Source organism: Chiloscyllium plagiosum, unplaced genomic scaffold (assembly GCF_037043375.1).
Source record: "Chiloscyllium plagiosum isolate Xiang-an unplaced genomic scaffold, Cpla_swu_hap1 HiC_scaffold_5, whole genome shotgun sequence".
Lineage (NCBI taxonomy): Eukaryota > Metazoa > Chordata > Chondrichthyes > Orectolobiformes > Hemiscylliidae > Chiloscyllium > Chiloscyllium plagiosum.
The window spans coordinates 62,180,127-62,200,750 of record NW_028270143.1 but is presented as its reverse complement, the minus strand read 5'-3'; the positions used below and the strand labels follow the sequence as shown (position 1 = coordinate 62,200,750).

The 20,624-nt window shown below is 38.9% G+C and overlaps 1 protein-coding gene across 1 annotated transcript in view; it reads left to right on the top strand.

The window, feature by feature from the left end:
• The window catches only part of LOC122549914 (receptor activity-modifying protein 3-like), a 205,241-nt gene that overhangs the window by 169,550 nt on the left and 15,067 nt on the right, over positions 1–20,624 (top strand). Inside the window, exon 6 of the transcript XR_015757209.1 lies at positions 17,542–17,594. The gene's annotated coding sequence lies outside the window, so the exon portion shown is untranslated. The remainder of the gene's footprint in view (positions 1–17,541; positions 17,595–20,624) is intronic.

The window sequence follows — 20,624 nt, the reverse complement described above, 5'->3', positions numbered from 1 at the left end:
CAAGTGGGTAGATAAAGGTAGAGTACAATATGTAAAAGACATTTGGACAGGTACATGAACAAGAAAGGTTAAGAGAGACATGGGCCAAATGCAGGCAAGTGGGCCTTGTTTTGTTTGTGAAGCTTGGTCAGCATGGACTAATTGGGCTGAAAGATCTGTTTCTATCGTGTATGATTCTATGACTAAGTGGTAGAGGCTGGTACAATTACAACATTTAAAAGGCATTTGGATGGCTATATGAAAAGGAAGAGTTTACAGGGAAATGGCCCAAATGCTGGCAAATGGAACTAGATTAATTTGTGATATCTGGTCAGCATGAATGTTTGAACCAAGTGTCTGTTTCCATGCTGTACACCTCCATGGCTCTGTGACTCTACACCTCTATGGTGGAATCCAATGGAAGAAACAATTACAATTGACCGAATGACTTACTCAATAATGGCCCATTTGTGCTCTGCCAATTTCTGTTTTAAGCTTCTTTTCTGAGTGGTTGAAGTAAATAATGACAAACACACTTGAATTCCAATGCACAAGCACATATTTGAAGTCAGCAGTGTTTTTCTAATACGCAGATTGAGATTTAATAACAGTCGTTCAGCTCTCACTGATGTTTGAGCTGTGACCTGTGTAAGGAACTGAAGTAGCTTTTACACATTTGAAAAACAAGTGAGAGGAAAATTGGAAGCAGAACACACTATTTCAGTAAAGCTTTACTTTGCTTTGTGGGGCAAGGAGTAAGGCCTCTCAATAAAACCCTTCCATCCTCTTGTATAAAGGACAAACAACTAGATGTTGAGTGTTATTGAAAGCATTTTAATGAGATTGGGAGTGGGTGGTGTGATGCAGGGAACTGTGTGCAAGGAATTAAAGAAACCGATGGTGTAATTAAACTGCATTAAGGTCAATCGATAATGTCAATAATTCAGGGTATTTGCTAATCTTGTCTCTACTTTGTTAATTTGATAGCTTCCAATTACAGCATACTTGATTAAGTTGGATGAGACTAATATTGTTATTTGCAGTTTAACTGAAAATATTCCAAGAATAAAGGGAAAATTTAGAAAAGATGTTAAAGCTAACTATCATGGCTGATCCTCTTTTTAGTATATAATTTCTAACATGTTACCATTGAAATCCCATCAAAAGTTGAATTATTGAAGAATGTGAACATTTGTTTTGCCCTTCTATGTTATTTTGTCAGTCTGCTTTTCAGGCAATGATGAAGAATTGCTCCATTGTTCCTAAACATTCAATGTTGGTCAAAAGTTGAAAAGGATTTTCAATTGCTTTCTGAAGTAAGCACTGTCACAATGTTAAAAAGTAACTGCTTCAAGCAAGTTATATTATCTACTCATCAGAGCTTATTTCTGTGCTTAGTAAAGAAAATACAAAACATTCAGAATTCACAAAAGAATCCCTGGAAGTGGCCAGATGTTGATAATATACTTAGAAATGTCGTGGAGGAGTCAATGTTGGACTGGACTGAGCTAGTGCTTCCAAATAACCTATTAGATTAGATACTTAGAAGTGGTAATCTTTGGGAAATTATATACTTTAAAATAATTGTGAAGATGTGAATGTAATTCATAGAATCCCTACAGGCGGAAAGAGGTCTTTCAGCCCATTGAGTCTGCACCAGCTCTCTGAAGAGCAATCCGACCCCCAAGCTATTCTTGTAAACCCACGTTTTCCATATCTAATCCACCTAAACTGCACATTCCTGAACACTATGAGATAATTTAACATGGCCAATCCACCTAAGCTGCACATTTTTGGACAATGGGAGGAAACCAGAGCACCTGGAGGAAACTCACGTAGACATAAGGAGCACGTGTAAACTCCACACAGACGGTCATCTGAGGCTGAAATCAAATCTATGTCCTTAGTGCTGTGAGACAGCAGTGTTGACTATTGAGCCACTTTGACAAGATTGCATTGTTACCCATGAATAGAACGATTGTGGTTCACCACAGTCTGTTCTTGACGTTTTTGCTGACAATGCTGATGAGTTTGAAAATTTTCTATCCATTTCTGCAGAACTCAACTTTCATTTGCATAGCTAGATTGGCACAAATTGGGAAGGCCACAGAAGTCAGGCTTGTTGGCAGTCAGATGACAGTTACAGCAATGCAAGTGATTCCTTTCCTGGGAACATGGTTATGGGCATCCAGTTCAACCAGGTTTGCTATAATCTGATGCAATACTTGAATACCAACCACTTGTGGCTTGTGAATGGGATAGGGTACTGTCACCAATCCTCCATTCAATGCTTGTCTATAAGGATGTTCAGGAATCTGTGATGGACGATGGACCACAGTCAGCAAGACAGGCACTTGGCTTAAATAACAAGGTATTGTTTGTTACATCTTAGTAACTCTTAACCACATTAATTATTACTATCAAGAGTACAGCAGACATATGTGCTTTCATCAGGAGACTGTCAGGGTCTAACTGATTTGACATCCAGATGTTATTTGATATTATCAGACTGGGCAAAGCTCAGCATAGCTCCAGCATGAACTACATAACACTGTTGGATAGCTTTCCTTCCACAGAACCTATGCTGGTAAATCAGGGCCACTTTAGTGAGTGATCTTGAATCCACTTCATCACACTTTGATTTCTGATGGGATTCCATTCCATTCTCCTGTTTTCACCATTTCATGGGTCTGTTATGATGATTCAGCTTTCAATTCCAACATTTCCAATCTATCTTCCACTTCCCCTACCAAGAATTAGCCTTTCACCATGATTGATAAGGCAATTGTCCATCTCCATTACATTCCCACAATTTTTCTCTCACCCCTAATCCCCACCCACAACCATAATATTGTTTCTCTTGCTTTCACCATCTTCCATATTCACCACTAACCTCTTACATCATTGTCACTTCCAGGTTGATTCCACTTTCAAAGACAGCTTCCCCACTCTTTTTAGCATTCCAAGAGGACTATTTCCTTAACCACACTCTGGTACATTCCTCAGTAACCCAAACAAATGCAGGAGGTGCAACACCTGACCTTTGATTCTTCTTTCTGTCACTGTCCAATGCCCAATTACAGCATAGAAACAGACACTTCGGTCCAACCCGTCCATGCCAACCAGATATCCCAACCCAATCTGGTCCCACCTCCCAGCACCAGGCCCATATCCCTCCAAACCCTTCTTATTCATATACCCATCCAAATGCTTTTTAAATGTTGCAATTATACTAGCCTCCACCACTGCCTCTGGCAGCTCATTCCATACACGAACCATCCTCTGCATGAAAATGTTGCCCATTTGGTCTCTTTTATATCTTTCCCCTTTCACCCTAAACCTATGCCGTCTAGTTCTGGACTTCCCCACCCGAGTTGCATGTAGATAGGATAGTAAAGAAGGCATTTGGTATGCTTTCTTTTATTGGTCAGAGTATTGAATACGGAAGTTGGGAGGTCATGTTGCAGCTGTACAGGACATTAGTTAGACCACTGTTGAAATATTGCATGCAATTCTGGTCTCCTTCCTATCGGAAAGATGTTGTGAAACTTGAAAGGGTTCAGAAAAGATTTACAAGTGTGTTGCCAGAGTTGGAGGATTTGAGCTATAGGGAGAGGCTGAACAGGTTGGGGCTATCTTCCCCGGAGCATTGGAGCTGAGGGGTGACCTTATAGAGGTTTACAAAATTATGAGAGGCATGGATAGGATAAATAGACAAAGTCTTTATCAGTTTAATTGCAATTGCTGGAACAATTCTGCTTTGCGAGTCCAATATCCAGGGAGGAGGAACTGCGAACGTATGAGTGTTTTGTTTGGCTGTGTTGAGTTATTACTATTTATCAGTTTGTTGCTGTTTATTATTTATTTAGTTAAATAGTTAGTTGGGGTTTTAAAATATATATTTTTCTATATATATTTATACATTTGTACATGAGGGCGGATTGGGTGTTTTTTAACATTCTTCCTTTGTATTGTTTTGAATTGTATTGTTTTGTATTTGTTGTAATATTAAAAATATCTATTTTTCAATAAAAGTATAATTAAAAAAGAGCATCAGCCCAACACATTTGTGCCAGTCAAAAAGAATGACCTAACTATTCCAATCCCATTTTCCTGTACTTGGCCCAAACACTTGTATACCTTGACATCACAAGTGCACATCTAAATACTTGTTAAAATGTTGAGGGTTTCTGCCTTGCCATCTTACAGGCAGTGAGCTTCAGATTCCCATCACCTTCTGGGTGAAAAAGACTTTCCTTACATCACCTCAAAGTTTTCTGCCCCTTACCTTAAGTCTACGCCCTCACCCCCCACCCCGTCATTGATCGCTATCTAGGGAATAGGCTTTTCCCAACTACCCGATCAATGCCCTTCATAATTTTAGACATCTCAAGGTGGGTGGCATGGTGGCACAGTGGTTAGCACTGCTGCCTCACAGCGCCAGAGACCCGGGTTCAATTCCTGCCTCAGGCGACTCTCTGTGTGGAGTTTGCACATTCTCCCTGTGTCTGCGTGGGTTTCCTCTGGGTGCTCCGGTTTCCAAAAATGTGCAGGTTAGGTGAATTGGCCAAGTTAAATTGCCCGCAGTGTTAGGTGAAGGGGTAAATGTAGGGGAATGGGTCTGGGTGGGTTGCGCTTCTGTGGGTCGGTGTGGACTTGTTGGGCCGAAGGGCCTGTTTCCACACTGTAAGTAATCTAATCTAATCTAATCTAATCTAATCAATCAGTCCCCTTTCGGTCTCCTCTGTTCCAAGAAAAACAACCTCAGTCTGTCCAGTCTCACTTCATATACTCTGCAGCCCAGGCAACATCCTGGTAATCTTGAAGCAAAGTAAATTTACTAAATTTACTCAATTTACTAAACTGTATTCATCGTTCTTAAAATGATATCTACAATGGGGAGACTAAATGTTATTTGTGTGACTGCTTTGTGGAAAACCTACTTCAGCTGACCAAGCTTCCAGTTGCCTAGCACTTTTATTCTCTCTGTTCACTCCTGCACTGCACAAGCTCCCATGGACTTTTCCAAACTCACCATAAGCTTGAAATACAGTGTCTCATCTTTCAACTTACAGCCTCCTGCACTGAACTTTGAGTTTAATAATTTTAGTTGATAACTTCTGCCTGTATTTTGTTTTGATTATTTTTGAAATAATTTATTGGTGATAATACACATCTTTTCTTTCTTTACTTATACTATTATCACCCTGTTTCGTACATCCGTTTTTGTTAGTGTCAGCTATTGATCAGTTGATAGCAGCCTTGCCTCTGAGTCAAAATATTTCTGCTTCAACCCTACTTAAGAGCTGACAGTACAGTGCAGTATTGGGCAATTGCTGAACTGTTGGATGTGCCAACTTTCAGATGTTAAATTGAGGTGTTAGATACTTGCTTATGTCGATGACATTATTCAAAGAGGAGCAGAGGGGTTATCCTCGGTGTCCATTCTCCAACCAGCATTATATAAAGTAGGTTACCTGATTTGTTTTGTCATGTTGCTGTTTGTGGGATTTTGCTGTGGTCAAATTGGCTTCAATTTTTCTCAATTATAAAAGAGACCAAAATGAAATGCACTTCATTGAATGTAAGTGCTTTTTGACATCCAGCGATTGTAAAAAGTGCTATATAAATGCAAATCTTTCCTTTTTTGTCCTTTTTGTGATGTAATCTTTCCTGTTTTAAACCCTGTTATTGACCTGATCTTTGGTTCTATCCTTTCCTTCTCCTACTTCCATCTCCAGCATTAAATATGTTTTTTTCCAGTTTTGACAAAAGAACAACAAACTGAAATATTAATTCTCAGCACACATACTACCAGATCTCCTGAGTATTTTCAGCCTTTTGTTTTTAAGTGAGATAGGCTTATTGAGAACTGCCTGTAATATAGCTGCCTGTAATAACCTTGGTTAATAATCTCTACTAAAAGCATGAATATCAATCCAAATAAGCAGAATATTTATATTTTCTCTGGCATCAAAGATTCAGAGAATGTAGTGGAAGATGTGTATGCAATCAAAATGATTGCCAATAAATTCCTCATGCTTAGTTGTATTTGCATCAGATCAAATATGATCAAATGGAAGCAAGCCCTCTGATTATTTACAGATGTAAATCATAAAATGAAGCATTTAGATATATAGCTTTAAAACAGTTACATTTGATTTCTCACTTTACCATTTGGTTCAAATATTTACCTGTGCCTGTGTCTTTATTCTCTACCCGAATGTGTCAAAATCATGAATATTCTGTAGAAGATGAGGTCTGTGTCTGTGGCATTGTTGTAATTGGTACTGGACCTAATGGTGCACATCATGCTTAAGTGCAATTAGAGATCATAAACTTAAGGAAGGTCCAAATAGTAGTGATTGAACATTTAAAGCAAGGCTGCATGCACAATAGTTGAACACAGCTAAAGGGACTGAATCATTGAGAACTTTGAGTTCAGAGGAAGGGTCACCGGACCTGAAACATTAACTCTAATTTATTTCCACAGATGCTGCCAGACCTGTTGAGCTTTTCCAGCAATTTCTGCTTTTGTTTCTCATATGAAAAGTGAAGTCTTAGTCATAGGTTTTCTTTATGTTGTCACCTTTGAAATGATTTGGTCTTTTTTGCAACATACACCCACACATGTCCCTTTGTACCTTTTTGCTCCTTCACCCCTAAGGCAGTTTGGAGCACGTCTATGTTAAAGTGCTAAAGACTTATTGCCATTCAAGCTCTATTTTGACTCCAGTGGGAGGAGATTGGGAATGGAGATGGAGTCCAGCAGGTTACTCTGCTTAAAATTCTTCTGTGATGAAAGAAGAAATAGAATTGTGAAATTCCTCGTCATCTCCATCTCAAATGGGATATTCTTTATTTTTAAATTCCTCCACAATATCATCTTAGCATCTAATTGGTCAAACTCCCTCAAAATTGTACATTTCTATAAGTTCACCCCTCATTCTTCTAAACAATTAATACAGATCAAGAATTTCAAATAATATTTGTGCAACTAATCTAGTGGCCTCTGAGTTTGAAATATTAAAAATAAGCATGTGTCAAAAAATTGTAAGTATAAGCAAAACAATCTTGAAGAACATGTGAATAATTGTATCGTATTGGAGAGAAAAACATATAGCATAATTGCCTTGTGTATTGTGGCATATTGGATTATTTTGGCTGCTCAATGCACTTGTGTATAATAAAAATTAAGTGGTTTGCAGAGATATTAGGTTACTGAGAGTGTCATTGTGTAGCTCACTTCTGATTAGTTATTAATTGGCTCTAGGCATGTTTATACTTTATATGAATGATATTATATCCCCTTTCATTGGAACTGTCAGCTTTTACAGTTACATGTAAAGGGATTGAAGGAATATTGTCCATAAAAATAATTTATTCATTTAATAAGCTCTATATGTGTGATATTTTTAATGCAATGGATTCTATGTGGTGTATTGATATAAATGTAAATTGCAGTAAGATAAAGTAGAATACTGGAACATCTTTTGTATTTACTTTAAGTTATGTTGTTGTTTCTTAGCAACCAAATAAAAACAAAATTATGCATTAATAGTGCAATCTGCACAAACCAGCCAAAGGAAATTCATCACTCCAAAGCAGGACACAATCAATACAATTAACCAGAATTTGCTGTCAAAGTAGCAATAAGTCAGATTTTTCTAATAGATTTGGCTGCTTTTGGATGACCCACAGACCTTTCAGCAATATATCCAGCCAAAATTCCGAGTCTGATCCGGCATAAATGCGTCCATGGGAGGAGACCATGGAAAAGTCCATTCAGTTCAGAAGCCAAGACGCACCCCTTTTAAATGCACTTGCTGTCACAGTAAAGGACGTAAATTGTTGGGAGGTTCCAAAGCTACTTTGACAGCAACTGAGAAAAAGTGTGCAAAATGTGTGAGGGGTTAGGCTGCCAGGTGGATGAGGAGAATTGGGTACTTGGTAAGTGGATGAGTGCTTAAGGTATGTTGGGTCTAGATGGAAGGGTATGAAGTTTTGGAGAGAGGTTGGGGATTGGTTTGTGAAGAGTAAGTCACCAGGTTGAGGGGACTTGGAGTGGGGAAGATCAGGGTGGATGTGGTCAGGATGGAATGGGAGTCAGTGGGAAGGTTGGCTCTGGCACAAAGGGACTACAGGCTTGTTCAGTTGGGTTGGATTTGCCTCATTGTGATGTTATTAAAAAAAAAGTGTGGGAAAACTTAAGCACTCAAAGACAAATCAAGTGGCAAATGCTTAAATGATCTAATAGAGTCTAATGCTGCAAAAAGGACTGTAATCTTTCCTAAATCTGTACAAGATGTGAGTAAATCAGAAATTCAAAGGATCATCCAATAGCTTATTGAAAAGAATTATGTAATTTAGGAGAAGTGATGGCATGGTGGTGATTTCACTGGATTACTAATCTAGAAGCTATGTTAATATTTTGGGGATTTAGTTTTGAATTTTGCCTTGAAAGATGGTGAAATTTAAATTTAATAAAATCTGCAATCAAACACTAACCTAATAGAGGCTGTGTAACCGTCACTGATGTTTCTAAAAACAAAAATCTGACTCACTATAGTCTTTTAGGGAAGTAAGTCTACCATCCTTACTTGATCTGGGCTATATGTTATTCCAGAACTGCAGCAAAGTGGCTGACTTTTAACTGCCCTCTGAAGTGCTCAGTTCAAACCAAATTAAGGTGAGGCAACAACTACTGGTCTTGCCAGCAATGTCTGCATCCCATGCAAGAATACAAAAAAATCATTATTTCTATTCAAATATCTGTGATTGCAGCCTTTTCTTCTTTACTTGGATCTTTCCAGTTGGATTTAACAATTTAGATTGGAACTTTAAGTGCTATGGGATTGAAAGTCCATGATCCTCTCAGCACATTCCTGACGTAACTTTGACAGAGAATGGCAAATTAGATCTGGACTCAGATATGCCAATGATTAGAGGACAAAAAGTTATGGGTGGAACCTCCATCTGTCTCGAAATATCTCTATCCAAAAAAACTTATTATATCTGTGTCCTTCCAAAGGTTACATGTAACCTCATACTGGTTACTCATTTGCATTTTTTGGCATTGTTGAATTGAAAAGTACCCAAGATATGATCCATAAAAATATATTTTTACTGGAAAAAAAATAAGTTTTATTTTGCATATTACAACAAATACAAAACCAAATGATATGATCCTTGAGGGTCAAGTACCTACTTTCAAGGAGGAAAAGCAGGCAAACTCTCTCAATCTGCAAACATTTGCCCATTTTTTCCTGTGAAATCCCCAGTGTGGCACATTCTGTCTGGGAAATTAATGATTCCACTCAGCAATTCCCCCACACTTGGAACTCTCTGAAAATATCCAGTTAAATCTGGATTCTGCTGAAATTAAGTAAAAGGTTACTAAGGAAATGTTAAATACCTAGCCTAGGAGTATTAAATACCTAGTCTGACTCCTGAATTACTATCGAACAGAATCCTCAATGTACTTCACATTGCTACTTCCCCCAGTCTCTAACATGTTGCAGACCCTGATTCAATACCCCTCCTCTCCCCGGGACACAATTCCTTCATCACCTCACCCCAGACCACCTCACTGCCCAAAGGGGTCAACTTGCGACACTGTGTTACTAGATCTATCAACACCTACCCCCATCCATTCCCAGAACCTGAACCCCCAACCACTGCACCCAACACCCCTTTCTATGCATGGTATCTGACACTACTATTCCTGGGATCCAACCCAACCCCTCCGTGGTGCTGGACCAATCCCTCTTCCATGCTGTAGGAGCTGACAGTCCCTGCCCCATCACCTGACACCTGCAAGAGATCCTACAACCAACCCATGGTATGGACCCCTTCCCCAATTCAGACCTGAGCTCCCCTGTCTTCTACTCTGAACCTGACCCTTCCTGTCCCCATTGTGGATCTGAACTCCCTTCCTTGGCTCCATATCTGGATCCACCTTTCTTCACTCGAGACTCAAGCATCCCTTTTCCTGCTTCTGATTCAACTCGAGACTCAAGCATCCCTTTTCCTGCTTCTGATTCAACTTCCTCTTTCCCTGCTCTGGACCCCATTGCCTTTCATCCACTCCAGACTTAACCCTTCCTGCCCAGCTGACAGCCCTGATTTTCCTGCACAGGATCCAATGCTCCTTCCCTGATGCCAGGACCAAATCCTCTGCCAGGACTCAATATCCCACTCCACCAGAACCCTACAGACCTGATATCTTGCACTCATACCCATTTACCCCAAAGACTGCATCTTTTACCTTGTGCCCTGATACTCTACCCACCTGATGCACTACCTCAAGAATCCTACCCTACATATAGCCTCCTGGACCCCTACTCACCGAGTATTCTAACCATCTGGTTGCCTACCCCAGTATCCTACTACGACAGCAGCTGTCAAAGTGGCTGACTGTAGAAAAACGCAGCTGACTGCTGTGATAATGAGGATATGGTTTGCCCATCTCCAGTTGTTTAATGCTGCAAAGGACCTGTCAGAATAGAATATCCTGTCAGACATTGGGAGCTCTTTCACTGAATGAAAGAGAAGGACCTTAGTGATGTTGCCACTCCTTGGTAAATCCAGTGCATAGATGAGCTCACCAGTATTGAAAACAGGCAAGTGCCCATCTGCATTTCAGGACTAAGGTTTTCATTAGTGAAAGATGCTACTGGTTGAAGTGGAAAAGGAAATTAGGCCATCATGTCAAACTTGTTGAAAACTTATTCCACATTTTTCAAATGTAAATATAAATTATGTATAAAATTACATTGCATATCAGAATGATCTCGTCAGATACAATCTAACTTGTCTGCCAATGTTTTGCAACATATTTTCACAGATTCTCCAACCTATATTGTATTATGGGTGCATGTTTGAAACAATTACTCCCTTTTAAATGGACAAATAAGCAGTGATGTTTAAATGCACTGGTATAGATTAAATCCCATCAATAGGAGGGGATCACTTAATGTAAACGTGAATTCCACTGAAGTATATGAATGCTTGGACAATTATAGTGAAAGAATACTCCTCAACTTCAAATTTGGCAAGAGCACTAATACAAGGTTGATGTAAAATTATTCTCCATATGAATTTTTAAAATTTTGAGTTATATATTTTATAAAAATCCAGTTTGTAAGGCTCATTATTACATGCGGCACCAGTAACTCTACCCATTGAACTGCAGGACAAATAGTTCAATTTGTTTTCATTGGACAGCTTTTAGTTTTAAAGTATTCGATAAGACATGATATAATGCCTAATACTTTATTAGTATTACTTTATAAAACTCACCTGCCAATGTCACATCCCATCCAAGCAAAATCAATCTCAGCAAAAAATACAAAACTGTTACTTTTATTAAAGCGCTTGTATAAGAAACACACATATATAAATACATTATACAGACAACACATTCATTATAAAAGCATGGAAGAATATTGACTGGCCAGCAACAAAAAAGGCTTTTCTGATTTATGTGTTTCCTGGTTTAATATTGATAATTTTCATATCATGCAAAGTGTAATGCAAAGAAAGTGTAAAAAGACATTTGCAATTCTACTCAAAACAATGGAGTTGAAAGGTAACACGAGAAAATGTGACAAATTTTATCATAGGTATATTCGTTCCCAGATACAATGGAATGATGAATATATATTATTTTGCAAATTATTACTCCTGAGAAGACAATTTTAATACTTTTTGGACAATTTTAGAGTACGCCTGGTGTGAATTTTATACTGGAAGTGCAATCTAGAAGTTCAGCCACACACTCCCTATGATTTTCCGTTCACCTCTGGCACCTCTGTATTCATACCAAGACTGTGAAATTGTGAAATTACTCCTTGTAGATGCAGCAACAGCATGAAAAGAAAGAAAAAGTTGTATTTATGTAATATCATTCATAATCTTCTAAAGTACTTTATAGCTAATAAAGTATTTCTAAAGAATAGTGCTACAATGTAAGAAATAAACTACAACAAAGTCCCACAAGCATCAGTTTGATGAAGACTATATACTCTGTCCTTGTGACATTGTTTGAGGACAGCTATTAGCCAAGACATTAGCAATGGACTCCCTGATCTTCTCCAAATTGTGCCATGGGATCTTTTGCGTCCACCCTAAAAGGCTGACAGCACTTCAGTGTAACATCTCACTTCAACACTCCAGACAATGCAGCATTCCAAAATATAGACTGTCAGCCTGGAGTTTTGCTCAAATCTCTCATCTTAAAACTGTAACCTTTGAAGTAACACTAAGAACGCTACAATTAATACCCAGGAAAGAATCCAAGAAAGCTAACAATTAAGGCTGATTTATGAATGTGGATAAGATTCTCGAATGGTTTAGGTCTGCAAAATTGTAGATGCAAACCTTCATGGATTCTAAACTGACCAAGATATCAGATCGACTAAACAAATTAGTGTGAATATAGATGGTGCAAAAAGAGCATAAAACTAACTGACTACATGTTTGAAGCTGCTGTACTAGTTGTACCTTTATTCTGTTAGATAAAACAATGGTTTTGAAAGGCTTAATGTTGGAGATTGTGTCAGGCTCTGCTCAGTCTGGTGATGTAGCAGTCTTGAGTAGAAGATCCAGGAGTTCAGCTTTAATTCCCAATGAGATCAGATGTGCCATCCCTGTCTCCCCATAATCTTAGTAATTATATCTAACTAGCGAATATAACTTAATGTTGTTGCTATCACAGAATAAATCGCATCTTGTTATTCAGTCATATGTCTCTTCATGTTAAGACTCACCAATGGTTCATCCTCAACCAATGTAAACCAAAAAGCCTTTAGACGCGGGATAGAAAGGAGGTTCCATGGCCCTGGTCAAGGTGAACATCAACACTTTCAGGCAACAGACTATGGATAGGATGGGATCATAGAACCTGTCTGTCAGGTCCTCTTCCTTCTGTTCTCAGGTGCCCATGGAAAGTCAGCATGTGCAGCATGCTGAATGCAAAATGGATACCTTAAGGGACTGGTGGAATCAGCAGGGGCTGGGTACATTGTCCTGGTAATTGTATTTTGATTTAATTTTGATAAATTTCCATTTGTATGTTTCAATTTACCTCTTGACATTCTATTACAGTGCCTCCACTGTACCTGCCTGAAGTCTTATTGTACATTTAAAAGAGTAGAAAGTAAGATTTGTGACAGCTCTCTATGTCAACAATTGGTTAAGACCACAAGATCATAGCAAATAGGAATAGAAGTAGGCCCATCAGCCCCTTGAGCCTGCTTCATCTTTCAATAGGATCATGTTTGATCCGACATTCCTTGCATTCACTTTCTGTCTTTTCCCTATAATGCTTGATTTGCCTACTGATCAAGAATCTATTTATCTCAGTTTTAAATACGTCAAGGAGTCTGCTCCCCCAGCTCTTTTTCAAGTGCCAAAGACTCATAACCCTCTGAGAGAACCTATCATAATCTGTACATTATGATTTTCCAAATGTGTTGCTATTACTTCCTTAATAATTGATTCCAGCATTTTTCTGACAGGACATGTGAGGTTAGTTGGCCTACTGTTACTTGTTTTTTACCTCCCCCCCATTTTGAATGAGGGTGTCGCATTAATAGTTTTCCGATCCTCCAGTATTTTTCCAGAATCAAAGGATTTTTGGAAAATTAAATTGAATGTATCCATTATCTCTGTAGCTACATCTTTTGAAATCCAAGCATGCAAGCAATTAGATTGCTGATGGTTCTGCAAATATATAACAGTGCACATTGAATACACTTAAAGTAATCTCTCAGAGGAACAATGGTGAATCGAGGAAGAACTTTTTTCCCTCAGTGAGTAGTTAAGATATGGAAATGTGGTGGTCATAGGTTCTATTGATTTATTTAACAGGACATTGTTTCAATCCAAATAACCATTCAGTATTCAAGGGTATGGGGAAAATAAACAGGAGATTGAAATTGAGAAATAATGTTAATTTAAGGAGCTGGTACTGGCATGATGGGCCAAATGGCGTCCTTCTGCACCATAACACTTCTGTGGTTCTGTGGTGCACAGTTCCAGATTCACTGCCAAAGATTGAATCATGTTAAATAGCTGTACTTCAACATTTGACCTACTCTAAGTGTGATTTATCAGAGTTGTTGAAAGTGCAATACAAGCTTGCAATTCCATAGGATAAAAACCAAAGATCTGCACAAGGTTAGGCATCTGAGATCCTGTGTTTTATTAATAGACATTTAATACAAAAGTGGGACAGTTATGATGAACTTCTACAAAAAAAAGTTATTTGTCCTGAACTGGAGCGATCTGTCCACTTCTGGGCATCACACTTCAGGATAAATTTGAAAGCCAAAGTGAGTGCGAAAACAAATTTGAGAGAATGGTTTCAGGGGTGAGGAGCTTCAGAGATTGGAGAAGTTGGGGGTTATTTTCCTCTGAGAAGGTCGGGTAGAGATTTAATAGAGCTATTCAAAATTATGAAGGGTCTGTATAAAGTAGGTAGAGAGGAACTGCTTCAACTGGTGAGAGAGTTGAGAATCAGATTACACCAATGTAAGGTGATTGGCCAAAGAAACAGTGAAGACATGAGGGAAATCCTTTTTACACCATGAATGGCTGAGATCTGGAATGCTATGCCCAAGTGTGTATGATAGATTCATTTGTGGAATTCTGAAAGAGAATTGGATTCAAGCAGTTGAAGAGTAAGGGAAGAATCTTATGCTCTTGCCCAGAGTGAGTTGATGATGGGAGGATGGCAGGCAAGTATCCTGCTGTATTCCTGTCTCTTCCCAATTAAGTCAACTCAGGAGGGTCAATGGATAACCTTCTAACCTCACCACTGTTTAACACCCATAAGTGGATGGTTGAAACCCAGTTAAGGCTCTCATCCAGCCATTGCTGGCATAATCCAGTCATGAGCAGAGAGTTATTATGGGGGCCCTCATTCAAAGATGTGATACAGAGACCCATCATTGGGAAGGTGGGTTGGGGGAGTATTGCTGACAGTTATCCCTTGCTTTGCTGTCAATACTTTTATTCTCCCTGTGATACCTACTGTGTAACTCCCTTCCTGCCATCACCCACTTGTGCCTGTGTCCTTCTATCCCAGGCCTGAGGTGAGTGCCATACCAGCAGCAACTACCACTTATGGCACTGCTAAGGATAGAAGAGTTCCTTGTCTTTGATTGGTTGCCAGCTCTCAGCAGAGAAGAATTCCACCCCTCGGGTCCTTGATTATGAGGGGATGTGCTGGCCTTTCAGGTGCCTGAGTGACATGATCTTGTGAAAAGGATTTTCACCAACTTATTAGGCATTGGCTGAGACCTCCATGGTCTCCATAAGTTTCCAAACTTTGAACTTACATCACTAAGGGAACATATAGGATCATGGAACTGGCAAGTACTTTTTAGACACATGTAGCAATCAAAGTGCTCTCTGATCAATCAGCAGTTTTCACGAATCACAAAAGGGACTCTCTCAATCTCCAGCGTGATCACTAGAAAGTGATAGTGCAAGTCCATGCATGAAAACCTGTGATCTGTCATGACTCATTTATTCCACGACAATCACCTGCATGTGTGCAGGAGGAGATTCATTCATTGGGTCAGGAGGCAAATGTGGGCCCCTGTCTGCGGCAGGCTGGGCAATGGTTGAGAAATGGGTCCACCATGAGTAGAGTGCCCAGCCATGTCTGTTATCTTACAAAGCAAACAGGAGCTCACTAGACCATGTGTCAGTGAAGGTTTAAAATCACTATGGTGAGACCTTCCTCCCTTCTCTATAATGGGGCCATCAAAATGTGTAGTCTCCTGGTGTGAGCCAGTGTGCACTTAATGGCCCGCCATAACTAATGGCACATGAAATGGCCACTCTTTCTAAGGACATGGTCATCAAAACAAATGCTGGAGACATCACCACACTCATGCAAGAGATTGACCCGTTAATTTCTCTCCAAGGGTGTGCACTGCCTGTAGAATTGCTGACATGTTGCTGCTTCATATGTTTCCTCTTTGCAAATGAGTCTGCAAGTATCAACATTTACAAGCAGTTGAGCAGAGCTTGGTGTGTCCTGCATCCTTCAACAGAAGCTGTCTATTGTTATCCCTGTGTCCAGCACCTGGCCCTGATTGCATGTATGTGCTCCTCATCATGTAACAACCTAACTGTCTCTAAACCTGTGTCTAACAAGATGTCTGTGTCTGCACTTGTGCAGAATGTCAATGAGTTATGTGGGCGAGTATCCTCAAAGTATTCACTTCTCTTAAACGATACATCAACTTAGTCATTCAACAGTTGCTCTATTGCTTGCGAAGTATGTTAGGGAAACAAAAAGCATGAGTTAGAATAGACCTTGAGAAATATTGCAAGCTCAGCATAATGTATGTCATGACATTACAGTTAGTGGTGACACCAGAATGAAAAAGGTGGTATATAGGTGAGTGCCATCTAAATTGGCACTCTGTGGCTCATGGGGTGGGGGGAGCTATCCTGATGGCAATGGCCGGTCCCATGGCAGACGATCTCTACCCTCACCTCTGCTGCACTGTCCTACTCCCCCTCTTTACCAAAACAACTATTCTCAATAATCCAAAACCCTAATCACCTTGTTCGGTTGTGTACATTGCTGAGTCTAGAACAGTTGGGTGCAGTACTGGTTCTGGACACTTATTATGGTAGCATTGCTGAGACTGAAAAACAGTCAGCGCGGAGATTGGTCAGCGCATCTTGGAGGCAGGATAGTGATCCTGTAAATGGATGGGAACTAGATGCCTACTGAGGCAGAGTTGCACCTACGTTTTTGACCTGTTTGTAATGGCTAAATTCAATCATAGCAGTGCATAAGCAAGGATCGCAAATAATTGGTGCCAACGTATTCCTCTCTCAAATATTTTCTGAAGTTTCTAGAATGGAAAATAAAAGCTACAGGAGATGTGGAATGTGTACATATTACCATTGTTTCTTGCTTTCTCTCTCTCATGTGATTATAGAAACAGCCTTTTGCTGTTTTAAAAAAACCTTTTAATATAAGCTTAAACTGAATGAAGCTTTTGAAATTTGTTTTCTAGCTTTCCTTAAATATCTTGTGAAAAATGAAACAGCTATAGCTGCAAGAATCTAAAGAAAAATATTCTATCGTGCAGCTGAATGAACAGCACTGATATGTCAAGGGAATTTAGTTCTTCTACACCATATTGAATTACGCTGTTTTCTGTCACTAGATAAAAAGTATGCTGTTCAAGCACAGCTTGAGAGAAGCTGTGGCTTTCATACACAATCTTCAGTGAAGACACTAAGAGGCTGACAAATAACTTAATCATGCTATTATGAAATATGCCACTTTTACAGTATTTTTATTTTGATTAAAATTTTATTTTGGCCTTATGAATATTGTATCAAAACAAAACATAATGTTCTCAAAATATTTGTTTGAAGATTTGTTGGGAGAAGATAATACATTGTCATATGATATTAGAACAAGAGCTCAGGGCTAAAGTTACTTAAAACCCTGTGAGTGTTACCTATTGAGATACAGGAAAATATGAAAACATGAAAAATAAATATGAATCTTTTTTATTTCAGAATTCCATTGGAAAACATTTATGCAACAATTTTCCACAAGAGTTGAAGACCTGGTATGAATTTTAAGATATCAGAAATATATATACAACTCTTTGCTTTGTTCCAGTAAGACAAAGAAGTAGGTTACCAAGTTTCTTTAGGCGAGAGAGCATAAATTAAAAGAAGTTGGTATGATGTTGTACGAGGCATTGTTATGATCTCATCTGCTGTATTGTGTGTCGATCTTGACACTCAATCATAGGAAGGATATTACAATGTTTGAAAGAGTACTGAGTTATGCCAAAGAAGCCATCAGGAGTTTAGGTTATGAGAAAAGGTCAAATATATTTGGACTGTTTCCTTTGGAAAAGTTGAACCATGAATTGATTTAATTGAAGTCTTTAAGACTGTAATGTGTATCAACTAAGTTGGTCTGGTGGAAACGGTGTAAGTATTCAAAGAATTAAGCAAAAAAGAGAATAGGAGTAAACTTAGTTTCACAAAAAGTTGTGAAATAGATACCCAATGAAGATCATTAAAGGAGTCAACATAAACTTTTGAAGCTGTTATATGTGTTTATCAGATGTAAGGACTTGTGGGAGGGGTTTAAACAGGCTGAGCAGTGGTATTGAGGACTATGAACGAGTTGAACTTGGTAACTTTTCATGTTCACAGTTCTAATTGAGTTATGGAAGTCATAATTATGGAATTTATTGTGGGGTTTTTTTGGCTCCGTTACTAATAGAGGATTAAAGCAGCAAATCTACATCATGGAGAACTATAATACATACACCCTCATTAGGTAAAATAATCAGTGATGAGGATTGCTTATATAACATGGTGAGGAGTGGTACATCTACCATTTAGTTGCCTCATGTCACATGTTGGCAGTGATAAAGGCCTGAAAATTTCTTCACACACAACATTAAAAATCCTGTTGATGCAAACAATCTGCAGTAGGGAGAGTTGAACATTCAAGAACCCCACATAAGAAAGCTCATGGCAAAATTCAAAAAGGCAGAACCTACTGTCAATGATAAAAGTGTGTTAGTCCTGATCAGAAATGCACAGTAACAAGAGTTAGGAATTTCTTGGAGCTGAACAATTACTCATTCCAAAGCAGTTACTTATTGTATTGAGTGCTGGTGACCTGTAGCAACAGTCCCAAATTAGTGTTCAGCAAGACAGGGAACTGACATTGAAGGTTCAGGGGATAAAATTAAAATCCCTGGTAGTCAAGGGAAAACCAAAACAAAAAAAAAGTACACAGATACAGCCTGGGAAAACTGAAGGAAAGAAAGAGAAAAAGGATAAGAAAGCTAGATTAAGCCACAATTGATACCATTGTGAGCAAATATCAGGAGGCTTGGATAGCGAAGGAAAATCATAGGTAAGGGAAGTGATGTATACAGAGGTCATGAAGCAAGAATTAAATTGATAATGGGACATTTTGAAGCTTAAGGAGACAAAGTCTAATGGAAAAATAAATTACAGATGTATATGTAAACAGATGAATTACAAGCGGAAGTAGGATACTAAGCCCCCTGCTCCGATTCCACCATTCAGTAAGATCATGGGTCACCTGATCACTTCAAATGCTTGCCTATCCTTAATAACCTCAAAGTGTTCAATTGTCTTTCTATCACTTTCTTAACAATACTTAAAGACTCATCTTTCACCTCCTTTAGAGAAAGAGAGTTACAAAGACTCATAACTCTCTCTGATAAAAATAAACTCTTCACCCCTGTCTTAAATGGATGTCCTTTTATTTTTAAAATCTGCTCGCTAGTTCTGTTTCCTATTTCCCTATTCTTTTATTAGGAAACATCCAGTCCACATACATACTGCCATATCCCTCAGGTTCTTGTATAATTCTACTTCTTACTCTTCCAAACTCTAGTAGATGCAAACCTAGCCTGTCCAACTTTCCATCATAAAACAACCTACTCATCTAACTATTATTCTAGTGAACCATCTCAGAAATGCTTCCTAAGGAATTTAAATTCCTCCTTCAATATGATGACTGATACTGTACACAGTACTCCAGTTATGGTTTCACCAGAGCCCTGTATAATTGAAGCATAACATTCACACTTTTGTATTCAATTTCTCTTCCAAGAAACAATGACTTTCTACTATTCATGCCTAATTTCTTGCTGCAGCTGCATACTAACGTTTTGTGATTCATGTAGCAGGACATCTAGATCCCTCTGCATCTCCAAGATCTGCAATCTCTCACCAATTAGACAAATGTGTCTTTTTCATTCTTCCTAACAAAATAGTCAAAATCACATTGTCCTACATTTTACTGCATTGCCAGATCTTTATCCTGTCATTCAACCTAAGTATATCTTTTTGTAACCTTCTTATGTTTTATACTTCTATACAGCATTGCTAATTTACTGATCCAACATGCTGCAGTATGGTTTATCACTATCAGAGTTGCTATTGGGGACAATGCTGAAGACAAAAATTCCTATTTCCACCAATGTGTTTACTTCACTATTACATACAACGGTCAATCAAGAAGCACACAGGAAGGAATAATCCCACCGAGTGTAGTAGGTCACAACTGCAATACATGTCTCTGTGCTAGATGGTTGATACCTTTTTGCCAACAGTAATTGGTGTGAACAAGGGACCTTAACAGGAAATGTTCAGCCATTTAAGGAACCATAGATCATCAGTGATCCTATATTGTTTAAAACAAGAGCCTCCTCTTCTTAGACTTGCATGCGGTCTTTCTCTACCACATAAAACCAAGAAGTTCCTGTATCCTAAAAGAGGATGGAGGCAGCAAACCTATCTTATGGTGAGCAGTATTGCAACCAGTTTTATGCAACATGGTGGTCAGCGGTGAGGATCACTTTGTGCGTTGCAAATCATGGTCGAAAAGTGTGGCGCTGGAAAAGCAGGTCAAGGAGCATCCAAGGAGCAGAAGGATCGACATTTTGGGCACAAGCCCTTCATCAGGAATGTGAGGGGGAAGGGGGCTGAGAGATTAAATAGGAGAGTGAGGGTGGGGTTGGGGGAAGGTAGCTGGGAAGGTGATAGGTAGATGGAGGTGGGGGTGATGGTGATAGTTCGGAGGGGAGGGTGGAGCA